The 16178-nt window shown below is 36.6% G+C and overlaps 1 long non-coding RNA gene across 1 annotated transcript in view; it reads left to right on the top strand.

Moving 5' to 3' along the window:
- The first annotated feature begins 1117 nt into the window (after nucleotides 1-1117).
- Nucleotides 1118-16178, top strand: part of LOC107974716 (uncharacterized) — a 319154-nt gene continuing 304093 nt past the window's right edge. Inside the window, exons 1-2 of the long non-coding RNA XR_010157220.1 lie at nucleotides 1118-1702; nucleotides 3075-3162. This is a non-coding gene — a long non-coding RNA (uncharacterized LOC107974716). The remainder of the gene's footprint in view (nucleotides 1703-3074; nucleotides 3163-16178) is intronic.

Here is a 16178-nt window from a genome sequence, read left to right as displayed (position 1 = left end):
ATATGTGGGTGAACATAAAAGTCCATTTTTTTATAAAAAGGCAAACAATGAAATAACAATGCATTGTGGGGTTTATAACATATGTAGAAATAAAATATATAACAACAATAACAAAAGGCAGAGGAATTGGTAAAAATGTTTGTGATATGGTACAATATTCAAGGCAAACTATAATAAATTGTGGGTGCATATTTTAACTTCCAGTGTAACTAAAATAATACAAAAACATATAGCTAAAAAGCCAATGGAGAAATATCATGAATAATAAAAATATTTGCTTAATTCAAGATAAGGAAGAGAAGAATAAAAGTTCAAAGAACAGATAGACAAGTAGAAAAGAAAAAGCAAGATGGTAGAAAAATCCCAACTGTATCAGTAATTACATTTGGTGTAAATGAAGTAAACACACCAATTAAAGAAATTGTCAGAATGGATTAAAACACACACATGTGCACACACACATACCTGTGCACACTCACATGGCCCAAATACATACTGTTTACAAGAGATATATTTCAAATATAAAGACGTGGTTAAGTTGAAGGTCAAAGAGTGGGCAATGATATATTATGCAAATATTAACCACTTGAATTCTATGGCTACTCTTCTTTACAAAGGTGGGATTTCCTTGTAGGGCTTCAGGGAGGGGAAAGAATAGCAATTAAAAAGAAGAGATGAGAAGAAGAGCTAGAAAAGAGTAGGAAGAGAGGGAGGGGAGAAAAAGAAAAATGGAGAAGAGAAAAGGAAGGAGAGAGAGAGGATTTGGAAAATTAGAGGGGCAAGAGTTAAAGAGAAAAGTAGGGAAGTAGAATAGTGAAGGACAAATAGGATGGGGAGGTACTGCTATAAAATTTCACAGGTAATTTCTCTTTAGCAATCAAGTTTCTTGTAGACCCATGTATTAGTTTGTTTTCATACTGCTGATAAAGACATACCTGAGACTGGTAAGAAAAAGAGGTTTAATTGGACTTACAGTTCCACATGGCTGGGGAGATCTCAGAATCATGGGGGAGGTGAAAGGAACTTCTTACGTGGCAGCTGGCAAGAGAAAAATGAGGAAGAAGCAAGAGCAAAAACCCCTGATAAACCCATCAGATCTTGTGAGACTTACTCATTATCACGAGACTAGCACGGGAAAGACCGGCTCCCATGATTCAATTACCTCCCCCTGGGCCCCTCCCACAGCACACGGGAATTCTGGGAGCTACAATTCAAGTTGAGATGTGGGTGGGGAGACAGCCAAACCATATCAACCCATCTCCCAACTCCAGACAGTGCTTTTTAATAGGACTATTCCCTAACTTGTTCCTTTTCATTTTTCTGTATATCACATTTTTAAATATCCAACCTTTTTGTTTTAAATGTGAAAAAGGGCCTCTGCTGGGTGAGGAAATACAACAAAATGCTTTACAACGTACAAGTGCCACTAATTACTTCAATTGCTTGCATTTTCCTGAGCCACACCTTGGGAATGCTAAGTACCCCATTCCAGGCTACATGACCAACACCCAGCTTCTGCTGAGGGAGTGTTTATAGTAAGTGAATTCTGAACTACAGGATTTTGAAATGAATGTTATGAGAAAGATTTATGTTTGAAATGACTATGAATCTACGATTACTGACAGCACAAAGTTACAGATGTAAGTGAAAGGATTAGAAGCAGCTGATCCAAAAACAATGCAGTCTCAATATAAGGCCTTAGGTGAGTTTTTTTTTTTAATTAACATTTATATGGAAGGAGAGAACTTGTTTATTTCAGATTGTTGTCTTGGATTGACCTCAAAATAGAGGAAGCACATTGTAGGGTTTTAAAGCTATCTTTGAACTGGAATTAGCCTATAGAATTTTGCCTATAGAATATTTGGCATTAGTTATTGGAGCTAAAAGGAGTTAGAATTTTCTTATGATAACTGAACCACCCTGCAGCTATTTTTCTTTCACAAATATGTGAACATTATCCAAAGGTGTTAGAATTGGGAATAGCAAACGCATGTTACACATCCCTGTATTTCCCTGTATGCATGGCCAACATCGCTAATTAAGCTTGGCATGGCTTTTTCTGGTTCTTTCGAATCCTTCTTGATGTATCACCTGGGCTGTACCACCAATCATCTAGGCATGATGTGCAATTTCTCAGCATTTTTTTGGTGCCACATTCTCCTTCAGCAGTCTGTGCCTACGGACTTCTCACAATAATGTTGTTTATTTTATTTTTTTTAAATGTATAAAGTAAAATGCATAGGATTATTCTGACATGCAGTTACCAAGATATTTATAAAAATCTGTGGTATAGTAATAAATTTGCTTCATTATAAATACACTAAAAAATCTACCAGTGAGTTTTAATAAAAACTGTTGAATTTTAACACAGTGATAAGCATAAATAATTCATCTGTATGTACTGCTGTAACGACATAAAAATAGTTATATTTTATACTTTTGACAAAGTCACAGGTACCACTACAACTGTGGGTTCTTTCTTTCATTCTCTCTCTCCTTCTTTTTGCCTTTATTCACAATTGAAGGAATACCAAATTTTTGCTACATGTAAATAAAAATAGTATGTAATTATTTTTCCATCCATGTGGTCTCCAGGTTAGAAACCCTGGGAAGATTTCATGACTGAGGGATCATGAAAGTTTGAAACCTAGATTTTCAGCAAAAGCAATTAATAGACTAGATAGAAGCAAAGAGAGTTAAGTGACTGTTTTCTTTATGGCATAAGAATTTCCCATAATAAGAAATACATAAGAAATCTGAAGCTCAATATTAAAGATGATTATTAAATATTAATCATACCAGTAGTAGTAATAGATACATTTTAGGCCTCTAATGCCTTTTATCACTTTTTACCTTGTTTCCTTCTCCTACTTTACAACAGGAGGCAGGCCTTTCCCTTCCAAAGTTGTGCTCTTCATAATGGTAGTTAAAATCTCTTGAGATTTCCATACTTGGAAAGTGTTTTGGGATATTGTGGGTATCCTAGATATGAAAATATAAATGACATATATTCTAGTAAATGTTGGCTATATGGTCATATATTAAAAAAAAATTATTTCCCTTCCTGATCCTAGAGGATCGATTCTGTATGTGATGGATTTCGTATAGACTGATAAAGAATTGGATGCAGCAAGCCCCACATGGGAAGGTCCTCTCCGCCCGGTAAGCATACACAGTCAAGTGTCAGCAGTATGGGTCTGCAGCCCTTGGGTTTGTATCTCATCTGGCCCTTTTTAAGAAAACTGGGGGGAGCAGAAGCCCCAGACCAAAATGCAAAGCCCAGGTCAGATCTGCTTTGACATCATCTTCCCTTTCCTTCTCTAGTAATGTGGTGATGGCAACACCCTCTTATTGTGAAATTGGCCTTCACCATCCATCGTGCAGATGAAAAATTTAATTAGTGGGAATGGTGGGGAATATGAAGTACATTGAAAACATCTGACTATTAAGAGAAAGTTGTCCAAAGCAGGGATAATATCCCTTTAAGGGTGAAAAAGAAAACTTTCCCAAGAAAGAAATTTAGAAGAGGATATATAATTCAGTGACCAAACAAGCCTTGTCAAGTTTTTAAAAAGTACAGTTTAGAAAATTAATGGTTAGGATTTCAATGGGGCATGTTCATCAGCAAAATGGTATAATGTTAGAAACAGTATCTACTGTTGGAACCAGGCAGGGGCCTATTATTACTGGTTTAGAATGGCGTATTTTCTTAGCTATATTAATTCTGTTAAAAATAATTCATTTTCCACTTTTGTTTTTCTTTCTCCCATTGAAACTGCAAAGACATTAAATAGAAAAGCAGTAGATTAAATTAATTTCTTATCTGGAGAGAAGTTATTAAATGTTACACGGTTATAGTCATAATAAATAGCATATGTAATATAGGAAACTTCATATGATTACTGGTATACCTCATGGCATTCTAAGATAAGGTTCTCCCTTGAAATGAAAAATACGTACTCTTAATAAACCATTTGGGAATTGCTGCTGGAAGTATTTGTTGGATTGACTGGAGTAGCACTTCTGTAGTTGACACATATACAGCATAGCCTTGCCAAGAAAGCCACGTTTTACCATACCACAGAAGTTTTCTTGAGCTTGCTCACTCTTTGCCAACCCAGTTAATCCCCAAAGAGAACCATTTGTTGAGGACAGCAGCTCCCTAACCTCACAGATCCTAGGCTTACCATAGGCACACAGGATTCTGTAGTCAGCACAGCAAAAGATTCCTTGCGGGCAGCACCAGCTGGTGGCACTGTCATATTGCCATGAACAGTCTTCTCTGATTGGTGATCCCAGAAAGGCAGGAGGAGGAAGAGCCATCACGGGGACACAGGTTTTCTACCACAGCAGGGCAGCAGCTATGTCCATCTATACCAACCACTCGTGGCCAAGGCAGTGCCTGGACATATGTGTTCCTACACTTTCCTTCGATCTTCCAGGGGATATTTACTTAATTGTCTCATTTCCTACAACAAATCTTAAACTTTCCCTATAGTAGAAAAAGGGGAAACAGTTTTCACCAGTTCTGGCACAAGCTTTGCCTCTGGTGGCGTCAGTTCTCTCCAGCTGCTTTGCTGGTCCCACTGTCAGAGGTGGCATGCCAGCTCTGCATTATTTACACCTGGGTCAGGCAGCTTGCCCTCGAACCTGACTAGCTGACGGGGCAACCTGGGAGTGGAACTCGACGCCATGATCTGCATCTCCTGCGTGTGATTTGAGATGCCAAGCATGTGTGCACAATATCTGTAATGAGTCATCTTTTTGTATTGTGCTGGTTGGGCCTTGTCTTGCCAAGCACCACTTAGAGCCTTTGTTGGCGGGGTCTGTTACCTTCATTTACACCACATGATGTGCTTAAGGATCACTTATCCAAGCAACATGGCCTCTCTTCACTGAGGCAACCGAACCTCTTACATTTCAATATCTCTCCGACTGGTGAAAAATAAGCCCTTCAGCAGGGCCAGTGTCTTTAGAGCTCAGAGCCACACTGCTCTGCAGCTCTGCAGGCTTTGCTGAGTCCTTTGAGGGGATCAATAGGAGCCGGGTGGCATGGTTCCTGGCCCTGGCACGGACCCTTCCCGTAATGTGATAATCCCAGCAGGCCAGCCCTGAGGAGGAGGCGGCCAGCATGCTGTCCTTAGAAATCAACTTCTGACCTCCTGGCTTTCTTCCCCTTTCCCCAAAACTATTTTGTTTAAAATGCTAGCTTCTCTGTCATAAATTATTCTTTAGTTAAGGGGTTTGGCTCCTGTGTGAGTTACTGTGGTTTGAAAAGAAAAAGGAAAAAGAAAAAGGAACATCTTAGTGTAGCCAAGACCCAAACCCTAACCAAGAAAAAGTGGAAACAGGCTGGGAAAGGTAAAGTAGCAGGCAGGGAGTGGGTTTTTATTCACACGCTGTTTTAAACGGCGCAGCTCATTACTTGTTGATAATGTGCATTTTAGAAGTGTCTTTTCTGTACCCGAACTTCTCCAGGGAGTGGGCTAAGAAGAATATGCGTTTTGATGGTAGCATTGGATTCTTTGGGTTATCACCCTGCTTAGAGCTGCTTCTCTAACATGCCCCTGAAAATCCAGAAACAGGCCAGGGACCAGAACTTCTCAGACAGAAGTTTTCCTGAGGTCCACAGAGATCATGGCCATGAGTAGAACAAGAGCAAGTGGCATGGATCCAACAGTGTGACCAGGAGAGCATGTCAGTGGCATCTCCACTTGATTTTGCAGAGAAAGCTTTTGTTTGTGATTTAGCTGGCATTTTCCGTGCCATTACTGGTTGTTTAGCAGGAAAACAAAAATTAACCCAATGTCCAATCCAATTTAATGTTTTACTCTTAATTCCAATCATTTAAAAACTCCCTTCACATAATATAAAGTCTCTTTTGAATAAAAATGCTCAGTCTTTCCAAAGCCTCCTCCTCCCTCATTTCTCTCTTTTCAGTGGCCTCTGGTTGTGTGAGGCCTTGGGAGGAAATAGGCTCCTAGCTTCTGGCTTACCCTTATGCATAGTGACTGGTAGTAGCAGCAGGTCTCCTAGGCACTGTGCCTTGACCCCCGGGTGGTCCTGGCCTCACTGGCTCCATATTCTGCAGCAAAGAAGTATGTGGCCTTTTCTTTTGGCTTCGAATGTTTCGCAGAGCCTCCACCACCTTCTTGCTGCTTTGGCCTCCCATCATGCTCCCTAGCTGTGGAGCTTCACCCTCTGGCCTCAGTACCCCCTGCCTTTGCAAGAGCACCTTGCCTGTCCCTAGTAGGGTCCCCAGCAGGCCCATTCTCTCCCAACTCAGCATGCAGGCTACTGGGGGTTGAGACCAGCTGAAGAGCCAAGCTCAGGGCCTCTCTTGACCCCACTGGGACGCCTTATCTGGCTTAGGGGTACCTGGCAGCCTGAGAGGTAGCACCTTCTCAGAGACCATGGTGGGCAGCCAGGCAAAAGCCACCTGACTTCTTTGTTCTGTCTCATGTCTCCCACCATTTGGAACAAAACCCAGGGAGGAGCAGCCAGAAGACACATGTCTGATTGCTGTTCCTTCCTGCCTAGGTGTCACCTTATTTTTTCCCAGGGAAGAGATCAAGGAGTGAAATATCCCTGCATTTCTGTCTTCCTGTTTGTTCTAATTAAGCCTTCAACAAGGGTACTTGGCGTATCACTTCTATCACAGAAGACATCAATTAGCTGAGCTTCCTAGGATGGCTCTCCACCTGCCAAAGGAATAGAACAAAGGAATTAAGCAAAGCCTCTCTTTCCACAAAGCCTGGTATTAAAACCCCAAATCTCCCTAAGAAGTGAAATGCCAGCCTTACCATGGGGTGATATTTCTAATAGCTTGACCTTTAGGATGAGAAATTGCAATAAAATATCCATTAAAGGAGAAAGTAAAAATGATATTTGCCAAAGGCTGAGGCAAGAGAATCGCTCGAACCCGGGAGGCAGAGGTTGCAGTGAGCCAAGATTGCACCACTGCACTCCAGCCTGGGTGACAGAGTGAGACTCTGTCTAAAAATAAATAAATAAATAAATAAATAAATAAATAAATAGATAGATAGATAGATAGGATTTTCAATATTTAAACCTCATGAGGCCAGAACTGCCTCACTGCACAACTCCGGGAGGAAAGGATGGGCGCCCCCTGGAATTGTGGCATGTGTCACTATTATCTGTTCTTTTAAATGCATGTGTCCATCTGGGGTAGAGCTGCAAGTCAAAGGAAAGGATGACAGAGGTAAAAATCTTTTTAGAATGAAGTGTTAGTCAAATGTTTAGCCATGATCTTTTCTTCTTAATACTGTTTGCTCCTGTGATGGGGGAATGGGGGAATAATCAGGAAAAAGGAAAGTTACATTCAAGTTAAGCAGCAAGAAGCCCCAGGTGAAACATATTGTAATTATCCTGTTCCTGACCTTCTTCATTGAGAATGCTTCTTTCTAGTGTTTTTTGTCTAGTGTTCTTCCCTCAGCTGTGCCCGTACTCCTAGGATACGATCCTGATGTTACTGTATTTCAATCCTTTGCCTGAACAGAAAGTCTTTCTGTGCCTTAAGCTTCCTTTGGTAGTTTCCCATGAAAGTTTAAAAATGAATGTTAAAATAAATGACAGGCTGGAGTATGCACTTTCAAAGGGTGAATTATATCAATAACGCTGTTATTTTTGAAGAGAAAAAAAGACATGCAATCATCCACACACAGTATTTTTTTTTCTCAAAAAGGATGGGTCATATTAAAAACAAGATCATATCACATGAGCGTCTTTGAATGTTGATTTACTTACTGAACCATAAATGGCAAATTTCTCTGAATTAATTCACATAGTATAACACAGTCTTTTTAATGTTACTGAATACATTTTATGGATGTAGTGACACACATATGTTCAAGAATTCCTCTTTCGATAAACACTTTATTTCTGTTTTTTTTTTTTTTTTTTTTTTTTTTTTTACTAAAGTGAGTATTTAAACACTTAGTAAATAAATACATTATGTGCTATTATTACCATGGAATAAATTCACAGGAGTGGAATTGTGTGGCTTATGGTATATGTATTTGCAATTTAGTAGATATAGCCAGGTTACTTTTCAAAAAAGACTAATAATTCATAATTCCACAAACAACATAGTAAAATTTTTTTCCATATCCCTGATAAAAATAGGTGTTACAATTCTTTATTTTTTACATTCTAATGGATTTAAATTATCTCATTGTTGCTTCAACAGAATTGAGTGCTTTTTGATATTCTGCTTGCAATTTACTATTTATATTGATTATTGCAACATCTATTGGGTTGTTTTCCTTTTTGTTATTAATTTATAAAAATTTATAAAAGCTATTCATATAAAAAGATATTAATCATTTTTCTGTCATATGTGTTACAAAATGTTTCCCAATGTGATCTCTTTTTCAAACAAATCTTTTAATTTCAAATATTTAAATATATCTATACGTGTGTGTGTGTGTTCTCAGAATTGGTAAAATCATCTCCCCTGCCTTTAAGATTGTACGTATAACATTTTTGAAATATTTTATTGTTTTTTTTTTTTACATATAAGTCTTCTATCCATCTGGAATTTATTTTTATGTTTGGTGTGAATTAAGGGTTCAACTTAATTTTCTTCCAGATGGATAACCAGTTGTTCGAGCTCCATTCATGAAATAAGCCACCTCTTCCCACTGTTTGAAATATCACCATAGTCATCTATTAAACTTCAGTTTATTCCAGGATTTATTTCTCTTCATTCTCTTTATTGCACTAACTTGTCTATTCCTATGCCAGGACTATAGTCTTTTGTTTGCTGTAGCTTTACAGCATGTTTTCATTTCTGATAGGGCAGGTCCTTCCTTCAATAGTTTCAGTGACCAGCGAGAAATGTATAAAAGATTACCCATCAGGTTGCTTACTTTAGTTCATGAGGGGCAGGAGGAGGAGCTATTGGAGAAGTCATGTAAGATAAAGATGGAAAAGGAAAGGAAAAGGGAAGTGGAAAAAAACACTGCAAGGTAAAATTTATTCCTATATATATATATGGAAAATCTCATCCACCTCTTTTCCTTCTTCCCATTCCATACAGGATGATGGTGTGAATGTTAGCAGTGAAATACATTATCACCATCATCATCATTTCCAAATGAGCATCTTTTTGTGACTACCCAACTGTTACAATTGGTAAGGCCCACTTTCTAGTGGCTGATACCTCTGCCATACTAGCTGTGAGTTTGCTGAATTCAGAGAGGAATATAGTTGATAAAATCTGGCCCTCTGAAAGGAGAACCATCTTCTACTCCAAAATGATCAACCACACTAAATTATTACTTTTCAAAAAGGAAAAGCAAATTTTTATTTTTTAATTGACAAAAATTGTTCATATTTATCATGTACAACATGATGTTTTGAAATATGTATACATTATAGAATGGTTCACTTGAGCTAGTTAATATATGCATTACTACACATTTTTGATAACAACAAATTCCCAGAAGAATGATAATAATATTGTGCTAAAATCTGCTACATATATTGTTTTAAAATTCAAAAGGCTCATTTGTTTTCTGCCTGAAAATGGATGAGATTAAATGTGCTTCTGATAAGTCTGTTTTGAATGGATCATTCAATACTGTTTAATATTCATTTTTAAAGCCAAATAACATATAAAATTATAATATTTTGTTTTCTTTTTATAGATTCAATTTTTATTTTAGATTCAGGGCTTACATGTGCAAGTTTGTTACTTGAGTATATTGTGTCATGCTGAGATATGGAGTATGATGGATTCCATCACGGAGAATAGTACCCAATTGCTAGTTTTTGAACTCTCTCTCTCCCTCTCCCATCTTATGTTCCATGGTATCTATTGTTGCCGTCTTTATGCCCATGAATACCCATTGCTTAGCTCTGACTTATAGGTGTGGGCATGCAGTATTTGGTTGTCTGTTCCTGCATTAATCCACTTAGGATAATGGCTTCCAGCTGCATCCATATTTCTGCAACAACAACAACAAAAAAAGCCCATTCTTTTTTATGGCTATGTAATATTCCACAGTGAATATGTACTGTATTTTCTTTATCCAATTCAGCATTGATGGGCACCAAGGTTGATTTCATGTCTTTGCTACTATGAATAGTGCTGTAATGAACATACAAGTACATATGTCTTTTTGGTGAAATGATGCATTTTTGGGGGGGTATATACAAAATAATGGGATTGTTGGGTCAAATGGTAGCTCTAAGTTCTTTGAGAAATCTCCAAATGGTTTTCCATAGTGGCTGAATTAATTCACATTCTCACTAACAGTGCATAAGTGTTCCCTTTTCTCCACAGCCTTGCCAGCCTTTGTTAACTTTTTAGTAATAGCCATTCTGACTGGTGTGAGATAATATCTCATTGTAGTTTTGATTTGCATTTCTCTGATGATTAGGGATGTTGAGCATTTTTTAATATGTTTGTTGACCACTTGTATGTCTTCTTTTGAGAAGTGTCTGTTCATGTCTTTTGCCCATTTCTTAATGGGTTATTTGTTTTTTGCTTTTTCAATTGTTTAAGTTCCTTATGGATTCTAGATATTAGACCTTTGTTGCCTCCATAGTTTGCAAATATTTTCTCCCATTCAGTAGGTTGTCAGTTTGCTCTGTTTGTAATTTATTTTGCTGTGCAGAAGCTCTTTAAATTGTTCTCACTTGTCAATTTTTGTTTTTGTTGCAATTGCTTTTGAGGACTTAGTCATAAGTTATTTTCCAAGATCCATGTTTAAAATGATGTTTCCTAGGTTTTCTTCTAGAATTCTTATAGTTTGAGGTCTTACATTAAAATCTTTAATCCATCTTCAGTTAGTTTTTGTGTATGGTGAAAGGTAGAGGTTCAGTTTCAATCCTTATATGGCTAGCTAGCTATCCCAGCACCATTTAATGAATAGGGAGTCCATTTCCCCTTGCTTGTTTTCATCAACTTTGTAGAAGATCAGATGACTATAGATGTGTGACTTTAGGCACTCTGCTCTGTTCCATTGGTCTGTTTCTGTTTTTGTACCAGTACCATGTCATTTTGGTAACTGTAGCCTTATAGCATAGTTGGATGTTGAGTAAAGTGATGCCTCTGGATCTGTTGTTTTTGTTTAGGTTTGCATTGACTATTTGTGCTCTTTTTTGGTTCCATGTGAATTTTGGAATAGTTTTTTCTAGTTCTGTGAAAAATGACGTTGGTAGCTTGATGGGAGTAGTGTTGAATCTGTAGATTGTTTTGGGCAGTATGACCATTTTACTGATACTGATTCTTCCAATCCATGAACATGGAATGTTTTTCCATTTATTTATGTCATCTATGATTTCTTTTAGCAGTGGTTTCTAATGTTCCTTGTAGAGATCTTTGATCTACATGGTTAGAGAAGTTTTTTCGCAACTATCATAAAAGGGATTGCATTCTTCATTTGGCTCTCAGCTTAAAATTTATTGGTATATAGAAATGGTATACATTTTTGTCTATTGATTTTGTATCATGTAACTTTACTGATTTTTTTTATCAGTTCTAGGAAACTTTTGGCAATCTTTAGGGTTTTCTAGGTACAGAATCATATTGTCAGCAAAGATAGATAGTTTGACTTCTTCTTTTCCTATTTGGATACCTTTCTACACTAAATTATTAACATCAGAGCTGAATATCATTTTGGAAGTTAAATATACTGATGGACACAACTCATTATTGCACATTTAGCTAAGTGCAGAAAGAGAAAATTGTTTCAGGAAACAAATCTTGAATTTCTCCCTTGAGTAAAAGGATCCTTTCTGCTTCAGGAGGTTTTATTTACACCAGCAACCCCAAGGGCCTCTCCATCCACTCATTGTTTCTCACAGCCTCAGTTAGCATGCTATGTTAAGAGTACACATTTACATAATTGGCTATTCCTGATTGGATTTTAACCCATTTTGGGAAGCATGCAATAAAAAACTCGCATTATAGATTTTTGGAAGCCTAATTGTTTCTTTTTTCCTTTCAAATTGTCTCTCTTTCTAAAAAAATTCCTGTTGATTCTTCAGTCTTGATGATTTTTTTTTCTTGTTTAGTTAACGTGGTTATATTCTCTATGAAACTATTATAGACTTACCCTTTATCTTATTGCCAAGGAGAATGTATAATTAAATCCTTGATTTAATGTATAGATTTTGTATTCAAGGAATGGCATGGGAAAATTTAATGAAGTCATTTTAGTGAAGCAATTAGCAGTCATTTTGTATGTGAAGTTTAATTGGGAAAATTGGGGGTGACTGTAGAAATAAGATGATGTATGGAAACCTAAATGCTCACTTTCTCTTTTTCTTTTTGCGTTACCTATTACTGCATCACCTACATTGCTCTTACTAGAATGATTTATGTATAGTTCTCCTTGAGAAAAAGTAGGTACCATAGACCATATGTTTTCAGAACTATTTTTTTTGAGTGTTTAAGTTAGAATCACCAGAAAGATGTACTTGAGATGGCATTCTAGATTGTTAATGTGAAAAATATATGTCAAGAGTCATATATAAGATGAAGATTTCAAATGATAGGTGTTTAGTTTCTATGTAGAGCTTTTGCTGCCCTCCACAACTACATCGAAAGATATATTTCAAGTCCCCTTGGTCAGCTCTTCTGAGGAGATTTTACACAAAAGCCCCTTAATTGGCTGTCAGTGAGTAGCACCTAGTTCTTTTCCTGTCCATAAGATGTGGGAGAAAAAAAAGAGAGACATAAACTCAACAATATAATATTGTTGGAAATTATCTTATAGACACAAGCTTTGATTCCACATCTGCAGACTTGTGACTAGAGGGCAAGGAGCCCCCTCCCCTTCCTTTCACCATTACTCTAAAGCTGGTCTCAATTCAAGATAAAAAGAAAGTTCTAAACTTTAAGATTATTTTAATATCAAAGGGAGATGACGAAAACGGCATTTCCATCAAAATTATAAGCTTATGTTTTCTTTTTAAATTAAATATGCTTAAAAAGCCAATCTCCAAATTTTAGCACAGATGCTCACAAAGAATAGAGGCAATGGTTATTTAGCCAAGGGGGTTAATAATTAAGTGTTTTATTAAGCTGGCCTAATTTACCTTTTAATTCAAAAAGAATATTATAAATTAAAAGGAAAAAGCGTGTTTCTAAAAAAATGTCAAAAATCAAATATCAAAATAAAGATCAATCCTTTGAATTTGGTTCAAAAATTTTTGAGATGAGTAAGATATAGTAAGAGGACTGTGTGATAGGAACATATTTCTGAAATCCTTATCCAATTTTTTTCTTTAAATATTTTCTATTTTCTCTCCTAGCTAGGAGAGATAATTTTGATAGATAGCTGGAACTCGTTGTTTCCCAGATTTTTTTTCAGTTTAAAATTCCTAAGACCCAAGTTGTAAGAAAAATAGATGGCATGGATTTGGAGAGAATGGAATTTTCTTTGGAAGACAGAAAACATCTTTTTGGGCTAAGAAAGAGAAAGACTCTGCAACCTGGACAGAGGGACCCTGAGCACTGCTTCCTGGGCAGTGCCACGTAGGTAATAGAACACCAGATGGATCTGGCAGGCACTAGAAGAGAGCTTGAAATCTGTTATGGCTGTATTCCATTAAGATCCTGGACCACTACTTCTGCACAGAAGCAGAAGAATGGTTCCCATGCTCTGGAGTAGAGCTTCTTCAGAAGTAGTGAAGACACAGTTCTAAAAAGCCAAGCAGACAGCAAAGAGGCCTGTCTTCAGGGATGCAAATGAGTGCCCAAAAGGACAATGAATGGTTCAGTGTATGTTTATGTAGTATTAAGGCTTGAAGAATCAGACGAATGCCATGTACTACACCAAGTCTTCATACTCAGTACTAAAGATGAGAGGGAGAGGACACAGCAAACTGATGGAAATGAAGCTTCTGTCATCTGACACAGTGGGAGTTCAAAATGGAAATTTAGTTGAATTATACCCAATAAAGTTATAACGTCTCACTTACCTGAGAGTGTGGATTGAGATTTATGCTCACGATATTTGAAAATGTTGGGGGAAGTTGGAGATGAGTACCACAATATCAACTGATTTCTATCACTTTATCACTGTTAGCTGAAGTTAAAGAAGAATAGTTCCTTTCTCTAACAAGAACATAACTCTCTTTGATAGCTGTTTGAAAGGATAGTCTGCAACAGTATAATGGCAAGAATTTTTAAAAGTTCCTTAAGGTTCTTTGTCTCTATGTTCTGCTGTGAGATACTTTGCTGCCAGAAGCCTGCTGTCAACAAGGCATCAACATTTTTTCTTCTCTTTCATTTTCTTAATTCAGTTTGCTTATTTATTGAGGCTGTCTTCTGTTTTATCACCCAGAAACTAAGTAATATTTTAAAATATATCTTTGCTATGATATAGACTGTATAATACCTTGAAATTAATTTACCTGCTTCTCCAAGTTTCCATTTTTATCCTTTAATGTGTTATTTGCATTGCCTTAAAGTTTTATTGACATTTAACTTTTCCCTTTACTTTTTTCTCTTTTAAATTCATCTTTGCTTTACTTGTTATTATTCACTTCTGTTGTAATTTTTTTCTTTTTTGTAGCTTTGTGTTTTGAATATATTGTTAATTTTTATTTTTATCTTAGTTTTAATTTTAGTTCCTATATTTTTTTTCTCTAAAATATTTTATCCTGGTAGTTATGTGTACCTTTTCATGGTCTTAAGATTCAATTTCTTTATTCTTTGACATTTATCCTATTATTTTATTTTGTATTGTCTTCCTTTCTCTTAAAGAAAGTATGACTTATTTTCTAAATAGCAATATAAGAAGCAGAGTTCAGAGCATGGAAGCAGTGAAGAACACTGAACAGAGGTTGGAAGGTTGAAGTTGAATGAGGTGATATTATTATCTGATTAAGCAGATGTTTGCTGATATTAACATAGCATTTTTGCAGGTTAAAATTATTGTAGTCTTATGATTTAGGGTTTCGGAAATAAACAGTTATCTGTTCATGAACTGGAGCAGACCCTCAAATTTATTTTTGGGGAAAATCTCTTGAACTTTTGACTCACTCTTATTCTACAACAGGATGCATTATATACTTAATGAGCTCTCCAACTCTCCAAAAAGAATAGCAATACTAGCTGAAAATGAAAGTATTTAGATCCTTCTTTGGAAAAAATCCTCTTTGATGAGCAATTTGAAAACGTATGCCGACATTTGAAATATGCACAGAACAATTCCACATTGAAGAACGGAGATAAAATTCTATGGAAATTTCACAAAATACTTATTATGTTATTTAGCAGGGCATTTCATTTTCTTCTTTGGGTATATATGATGTGTATGTTAAAAAAGAGTAAGTTGGTCCTCTGGTTCCAGCAACATAAAAGATTGAACTTCTGATGCCCCTTGCTCATTGCAAACAGAAAATTCAGGATAAAAATGCATATTTTAAAAAAATTTCAAAATATCTTTGGGAAAGCATCTCTAGGAGCCAACAACATAAAAGAGGCAAGTCAATGAGGTGATGACATGGTGGTCTTCGTAGGATTTTAGTCTAAGATATAAGACTAAATATTTGGGGATAACAATTTAAAAACACATGTAGCGAGAAAAGTTATATCCTTGGAACCTATTTCTATAGAGGTCACTGGGTAGATTAAGTTAAAAGAGAGAGAACTTAATGCAGATTTAGAAATAGTTTCTAGGGAAGGGATAGTATAAAGCCTTACAATTACAAGTGTTCATTGTCATTATAGATAAGCCTTTTAAAGGTCACTTTAAAAAGTTAGAAAAGGGTTTTGGGAAAATGTTGAAGTGATATAATTTTTGAGTCTTCCAGAATTCCTCTATAAATTATACTGCATTAAATTATTTTCTCACATTTTCCCTTTTAAAAGTGATTCTACTCAGTTACCTCTATAGGAATAAGTTGAGGGATACAACTCCTCTCTCTACATGTGATTTTTATTTTTATTTATTTATTTTTTTGAGAGGGAGTCTCGCTCTGTTGCCCAGGCTGGAGTGCAGTGGTGTGATCTTGGCTCACTGCAACCTCCGCCTCCTGGGTTCAAGTGATTCTCCAGCCTCAGCCTCCCGAGTAGCTGGGATTACTGACACCCACCACCACACCTAGCTAATTTTTCTATTTTTAGTAGAGACAGGGTTTGCCCATGTTGGCCAGGCTGGTCTCGAACTCCTGACCTCAGGTGATTTGCCCACTTT

This window comes from Pan troglodytes, chromosome 4, assembly GCF_028858775.2.
Source record: "Pan troglodytes isolate AG18354 chromosome 4, NHGRI_mPanTro3-v2.0_pri, whole genome shotgun sequence".
Lineage (NCBI taxonomy): Eukaryota > Metazoa > Chordata > Mammalia > Primates > Hominidae > Pan > Pan troglodytes.
Note: the sequence above shows the minus strand (reverse complement) of the source record. Positions and strands in the feature narration are given on the sequence as shown.